The following is an 8,189-nucleotide window of genomic DNA, read 5'->3' as shown; positions in this document are numbered from 1 at the left end:
ACGCGCTCCTGGCCTCCCACATTCTACCCGACGGAAACAAGAGGTGATCCAAAACTGGGCTGCCTGTGTCCTAACTCGCACCAAATCCCGCTCACCCATCACCCCTGTGCTCGCTGACCTACATTGGCTCCCGCATAAGCAACGCCTCGATATCAAAATTCTCATCCCTGTTTACAAATCCCTCCATGGCCTCGCCCCTCCTTATCTCTGTAATCTCCTCCAGTCCCACAACCCTCCGAGATAACTGCGCTCCTCTAATTCTGCCCTCTTGAGCATCCCTGATTTTAATTGCTCAACCATCGGTGGCCGTGCCTTCTGTTACTTAGGCCCTAAACTCAGAAATTCCCTCCCTAAACCTCTCCACCTCTCTATCTCCCTTTCCTCCTTTAAGACGCTTCTTAGAACCTACCTCTTTGACCAAGCTTTTGCTAATCTGCCCTAATTTCTCTTTACATGACTCAGTGTAATTTTTTTTTGCCTTATAGCACTCTTGTGATGTACCATGGGATGTTTTACAAGTTCGTGTTGTTGTCAAAATGAATAATGCTAGTGTTAGTGAATAAATCATTTTCCAATGTGACTATTACAATTTCCTAGGTGAAACAATACAAGGTGCATGGTGATTTTACCAACCCCCACCCCCGCCCTGATTTTAACTCCCCCTCCCACAGCCAGGTAGAAATCGGGCGGTGGGAGGAAGCAGGTAAAATGAGGGGAAGGACTTATCCACCGCAGTCCTGCTGCCTCCCCGGACATCCGTCCAAAACTGGCATGGTCCTGCCAGGCTGTTCAGGTCTTGCACTAAAATAGCACATCGGGTGCTGAAGATATCATCGAGCCCCCATCTGCATATTTAAATAGGACCACGTCAGATTGGCCCACCGATTCACAATGCCAGTGTTAGACCCAGTTCTGCCCTTGTCGTAATTTCAGTGCAAAGAAAAAAATAAATATAGACTTACATTTCTATAGCGCCTTTCATGACCACCAGACGTCTCAAAGAGCTTCACAGCCAATAAAGTACCTTTGAAACGTAGTCACTGCTGTAATGTAGGAAACGCAGCAGCTAATTTGCACACAGCAAGCCCCCACAAACAGCAATGTGATAATGACCAGGTAATCTATTTTTGTTACGTTGATTGAGGGATAAATATTGGCCGCAGGACACCGGGGATAACTCCCCTGCTCTTCTTCGATATAGTGCCACGGTATCTTTTATGTCCACCTGAGAGGGCAGACGGGTCTTTGGTTTAACGTCTCATCCAAAAGACGGCACCTCCATCAGTGCAGCCACTCCCTCAGCATTGCACTGGAGTGGCACAAGTCCCTGGAGTGGCATTTGAACCCACAACCTTTGAGACTCAGAGGTGAGCCCCTCTGCACAGCCGTTCCTCCAATACACATTAACATTAAAAGCTGAAGTTTAATTTGAGTGTGCTACCTCTCTGAGCCACAGCCGAGACTTCCCAGTGCACCTTCGGGAGAAACCCAGAAAAGGCTGTTTCCCCAGGTGTCCCACCAATACACCGCCGGAGTCACGATGGAAGAAATCCCGAGCAAATTCTCTCCCCCGTTGTCTTATTTGATGGCTGGCCTCCAGCTACCTTCTCCCACCCTTCTGCTCTACTTTCTATCTCTCTGTCTTACTGCTGCCAATTCATTACACAATAAGTACAATGAACATTGAACCAGTTTCTCCTACAGTCCAATTACAGTCTCTCTTGTTGCTCTGCAATCCCTGCAATGTAGAAACAGCAGTAGGATATGTAGCCCATTGTATAGACTGCACTTTTGGGTGAGCCAAGACAGCTCTTTACTTATATTGTAATCCCAATGCCCTATTTTGCCATATCCTATAGGGAAATAGGAACATCATAATCGTGCTGAATCACACACTTAATCCTTGTAACATAACATACTATAATTCATCCTTATGTTACGTTATGTCCTGGGCTAAGGGCAAAAGCATTACTGATACATTGATCATTATTGTTGTTTAAAATATTGTAAAATGACACAAATTGTGAGGAGATCAGTAAATAAGTCACATAACCATTGCTGCTGTCTGATTTCACATGTTGCTGCTTTGAAGAGCTTGAGAAAGTCAATTGATGCTGTTTTCTTTGACAAGCGCACATCTACGTATTGCTTTTGCAACACACAAACAAAGTACCATTTCATTCTCAGAGGAACTAAACCATGTACTGCTGAATAAAATATTCAAATTATGTCAAAGAATACGGTAGCATACTGGTTATGTCACTGGATGAATAATCCAGAGACCTGGAGTAATAAGTTGAGGATGTGAGTTCAAATCCCACCATGGCAGCTAGGGGATTTTTAATGTAATTATTTATTGTAATATTATAGTAATTATTTATATTAATATATAATATGATTAAATTAATTAAATCTGGAATTAAAAAGCTATTATGGTGACCATGGAACTACCGGATGACGTAAAAACCCATTTGGTTCACTAATGGCCAGAGAAGAAAATCTGCTTTCCTTACCCGGACTGGCCTATATGTGACTCAAGACCCACAGCAACTCTTAACTGCCCTCTGAAATGGCGAGCAAGCCACACATTTGTACCTAACAGCTACGACAAAGTCAGCACAGTGGGAGCACCTTCACAACACGGACTGCAGTGGTTGAAGAATGCGGTTCACCACCTTCACAAGGGGCAATTAGGGATGGGCAATAAATGCTGGCCTTGCCAGCGACGCCCACATCCCATAAACGAATAAATAATTTTTTTTTAAGCGGTGTGTTAATTTGATTGCTGCATTGATTGGGAGGACATTTTATGATTGGAATTGAAACCTGAGATTTTCTGTATAATATGCAACGCATTGTAGCTTTTCTTCATTCTCTAATAACACATGATGTGGAACGCTTAATTTGATTTGCCCAAAACGCTTTAACTGATGTCGTTCTTGTCACTTTCGTATTCGCTGTTCTACATTCAGTCATTACATATATTTGAAATCTTTCCTGCAGGACCAAGTGTGCATTTATTCCATGTTATTATGTTCAGTTATAATTCATAGAACAAATATGCAGCATTATAATATTTCTTCATATGGAAGCGTAATTTTTAATTTTATTTATTTGTTCGTGGGATGTGGGCATCGCTGGCAAGGCCAGCATTTATTGCCCATCCCTAATTGCTCTTGAGAAGGTGGTGGTGAGCCGTCTTCTTGAACCGCTGCAGTCCTTGTGGTGAAGGTACTCCCACAGTGACTTAGTCATAGCTGTTTGGTACAACTGAAAGGTCATTTCAGGGGGCAGTTAAGAGTTAACTACATTGCTGTGGGTCTGGAATTACATATAGGCCAGACTAGGTAAGGATGGCAGATTTCCTTCCCGGAAGGATATTAGTGAACCAGTTGGGATTTCATGGTCACCATTATTGGTGCTAGTTTTTTTTAAATTCCAGATTTATTTAATTAACTGAGTTTAAATTCCCCAGCTGCCATGATGGGATTTGAACTCATGTACTCCAGATTACTAGTCCAGTAACATAACCTCTATGCTACCGTACCCCTAAATCCAGTGGTGTTACATCTAGTGTGCACTTTGTAAGCACACCGATCCTTCATTTTGATGTCCATATAGCAAAAATTCTCTCTGCGTATCCCTGAGCACACCACACTGTGGCTGCTGGTCTGATGCAGGCAACTGCAACTCTGGTTTGAGCCAGGCACTAGAGCATTTACGTTGCTTGACATCAACATAGCTATGGGAACGTAATAACATAAGAAAATAACAGGAGCAGGAGTAGGCCATTTGGTCCCTCTAGCCTGCTCCACCATTTAATAAAATCATGGCTGATCTGATCATGGACTCAGCTCCACTTCCCTGCCCGCTCCCCATAACCGTTTGTTCCCTTATCGCTCAAAAATCTGTCTATCCCCGCCTTAAATATATTCGATGACCCAGCCTCCAAAGTACTCTGGGGCAGAAAATTCCATAGATTTACAACCCTCTGAGAGAAGAAATTTCTCCTCATCTCAGTTTTAAATGGGTGGCCCCTTATTCTAAGACTATGTCCCCTAGTTTTAGTTTCCCCTATGAGTGGAAATATCCTCTCTGTATCCTCCTTGTCGAGCCCCCTCATTATCTTAGAAGTTTCAATAAGATCGCCTCTCATTCTTCTGAACTCCAATATGTAGAGGCCTAACCTACGCAACCTTTCCTCATAAGTCAACCTCCTCATCTTCGGAATCAACCTAGTGAACCTTCTTTGAACAGCCTCCAATGCAAGTATATCCTTCCTTAAATACAGAGACTAAAACTGCATGCAGTCATCATCATCATCATAGACAGCCCCTCGGAATCGAGGAAGACTTGCTTCCACTCTTAACATGAGTTCTTAGGTAGCTGTACAGTCCAATACGAGAACCAGTCTCTGTGACAGGTGGGACAAATAGTCATTGAGGGAAGGGGTGGGTGGGATTAGTTTGTCACATGCTCTTTCCGCTGCCTGCGCTTGATTTCTGCATGCTCTCGATGACGAGTTTCGAGGAGCTCAGCGCCCTCCCGGATGCACTTTCTCCATTAGGGCGGTCTTTGGCCAGGGACTCTCAGGGTGTCAGTGGGGTTGTCACACCTAATCAGGGAAGCTTTGAGGGTGTCCTTGTAACGTTTCCGTTGCCCACCTTTGGCTCATTTGCCGTGAAGGAGTTCCGAGTAGAGCGCTTGCTTTGGGAGTCTTGTGTCTGGCATGCGGACAATGTGGCCTACCCAGCAGAGCTGATCAAGTGTAGTCAGTGCTTTAATGCTGGAGATGTTGGCCTGGATGAGGACGCTAACGTTGGTACGTCTGTCCTCCCAGGTGATTTGTAGGATCTTGCGGAGACATTGTTGGTGGTATTTCTCCAGCGACTTGAGGTGTCTGCTGTACATGGTCCATGTTTCTGAGTCATACAGGAGGGCGGGTATTACTACAGCCCTGTAGACCATGAGCTTAGTGACAGATTTGAGGGCTGGTTTTCAAGCACTCTTTTCCTCAGGCATGCAGTACTCCAGGCGTGGCCTCACTAATACCCTGTACAGGTGTAGCAGGACTTCTCTGCTTTTATACTCTATCCCCCTTGCAATAAAGGTCAACATTCCATTTGCCTTCCTGATTACTTGCTGTACCTGCATACTAACGTTTTGTGTTTCATGCACAAGGACCCCCAGGTCCCTCTCTACAGCAGCGCTTTGCAGTTTTTCTCCATTTCAATTATAATTTACTTTTCTATTTTTTCTGCCAAAGTGGATAACCTCACATTTTTTCACATTGTACTCCATCTGCCAAATTTTGGTCCACTCACTTAGCCTGTCTGGTGGAAGCATTTAAACATGGATTTTAGCAAGACGTTTGACAAGGTCCCACATGGCAGATGGGTCAGAGAAGTAAAAGCCCATGGGATGCAAGGGAAAGTGGCAAATTGGATCCAAAATTGTCTCAGCAGCAGGAAGCAAAGGGTAATGCTCGACGGTAGTTTTTGTGACTGTTTCCAGTGTGATTCCTTCGGGCTCAGTACTGGGTCCCTGGATTTTTGTCCCTTGCTCTGCCATTCAATGAGATCATGGCTGATCTTGTACCTCCACTCCCCTTTCCTGCACTATACCCATGTCCCTTGATTCATTAATATCCAAAAATCTATCGGTCTCTGTCTTGCATATACTCAACGACTGAGCATCCACTGCCCTCTGGGATAGAGAATTCCAAAGAGTCACTGGCCTCTAGGTGAAGAACATTTTCCTCATCTCAGTCCTAAATGGATGACCCCTTATTCCGAGACTGTGACCCCTGGTTCTAGACACCCCAGCCAGAGGATAACATCTTTCCTGCATCTACCCTGTTAAGCCCTGTAAGAATTTTGTACATTTCAATGAGATTACCTCTCATTCTTCTAAACTCTAGAGAATATAGGCGTAGTCTATTCAGTCTCTCTATATAAGACAATCCCCTTATCCCAGGAATTAGTCTGGTAAACATTTGTTGCACTCTTTCTATGGCAAGTATATCCTTCCTTAGGTAAGGGGACCAAAACTGTACACAATACTCCAGGTGTGGTCTCACCAGGGCCCTATATAATTGCAGTAAGACACCTTTAGTCTTACACTCAAATCTTCTTGTATTAAAGGCGAACATACCATTTGGTTTTTAAATTGCTTGCTGTACCTGCATGTTAACTTTCAGTGATTTGTGTAGAAGGACACCCAGGTCCCTCTGAACACCAATATTTCCCAATCTCTCATCATTTAGAAAATACTCTGTATTTCTATTTTTCTTACCAAAGTGGATAACTTCACATTTCTCCACATTATAGTCCATTTGCCCTGTTCTTGCCCACTCACTCAGCCTGCCTACATCCCCTTGAAGCCTCTTTGCATTCTCCTCACAACTTACATTCTCAATTAGCTATGTATCGTCAGCAAACTTGGATATATTACATTTGGTCCCCTCATCCAAATCATTGATATAGGTTGTGAATAACTGGGGCCCAAGCACTGATCCTTGCGGCACCCCACTAGTTACAGCCTGCCAACTCGAAAATTACTCGTTTATTCCTACTCTCTGGTTTCTGTCCGTTAACCAATCCTCAATCCATGCTAATATATTACCCCCAATCCCATGAGCCCTGATAACCTCTTGTCGAATGCCTTCTGAAAATCCAAATACATCACATCCACTGGTTCCCATTTATTTATTTTGCTAGTTACAACCTCAAAAAACTCTAACAGATTCGTTAAACATGATTTCCCTTTCATAAATCTGTGTTGATTTTGTCCAACCTTATTATTATTTACCACATCCTTAATAATAGATTCGAGCAGTTTCCCTACTACTGATGTCAGGCTAACTAGTCTAGTTCCCTGTTTTCTCTCTCCCTCCTTTCTTTAACAGTGGAGTTATATTTGTTACCTTCCAATCCATGGGAAGCATTCTAGGATCTATGGAATTTTGGAAGATGAGATCCAATGCATTCACTATCTCTACAGCAACCTCTTTCAAAACGCTAGGACGTAGTCAAAACCCTAGCATGTAGCCAAGGCATAGAATATAAGAGCAGGGAGATTATGCTTCAACTGTATAAAACATTAGTCAAACCACAGTTAGAGTACTGTGTGCAGTTATGGTCACCACATTACTGGAACGATGTGATTGAAGAGAGGGTACAGAGGAGATTTACGAGGATGTTGCCTGGACTAGATAATTTTAGCTACGGAGAAAGATTGGATAAGCTGGGGATGTTTTCTTTGGAACAGTGGAGGCTGAGGGGAGATTTAATCGAGGTGTATAGAATTTTGAGGGGCCTAAATAGTATGGAACGGAAGGACCTATTTCCCCGAGCAGGGAGGTCAATAACGAGCATGCATAGATTTAAAGTAAGTGGTAGGAGGTTTAGAGGGGATTTGAGGAGAACTATTTCCATCCAGAGGGTGATGGGATCTGGAACTCACTGCCTGAAAGGATGGTAGAGACAGGAACCCTCACCACATTTAAAAAGTACTTGGATGTGCACTTGAAGTGCCGTAACCTACAGGGCTATGGACCAGGAGCTGGAAAGTGGGATTGGGCTGGATTGCTCTTTTTTCGGCCGGCACGAATACAATGGGTCGAATGGCCTCCTTCTGTGTCGTCAATTTCTATGGTTCTATGATTCACAGATCCCACTGCGAATGGTTGATAATGTACAGGTGCAAAATTGGACATGGGCGGGACGCAAACCAGATGGAATCGCCGGTGCCGCCTGTACTACCGCACTGAAGCCAATGGAAATGGCATGCAGAACAGCCGACCAATCCGATCCCGCATGTTTTGCACCCCAGCCCGCACTCAATTTCATCCCTGTTATGGATTGACTTTGTTAATACTAAAGCACTTCCCAGAGCACTCTCCTATTTCCCATTGGGAGCAATGGGGGCGGGGGGTGTGGGGGGGGGGGCGGGTAGGCGGGCAATTCTGGGAGGAAGCACGACACGGGCGAATGCGAAAGGGCAGCCCATTTTACACCCCGTCTGATTTTCTTGGCCTAAAACAAGCTGCTCCCTCGCTGTCGCCTGTTTTTTGCCACCACCCCTGGCCAAACTAACTCCTAACATTGTCCATATCGGGGCTGACTCTGGACACGATTTTTTGAGTCAATTCCAGTTTTACATTTATCGACTGGCTTAACAGCTATTTA

The sequence above is a fragment of the Pristiophorus japonicus genome, chromosome 19 (assembly GCF_044704955.1).
Source record: "Pristiophorus japonicus isolate sPriJap1 chromosome 19, sPriJap1.hap1, whole genome shotgun sequence".
Lineage (NCBI taxonomy): Eukaryota > Metazoa > Chordata > Chondrichthyes > Pristiophoridae > Pristiophorus > Pristiophorus japonicus.
This window is presented reverse-complemented; position numbering follows the sequence as displayed.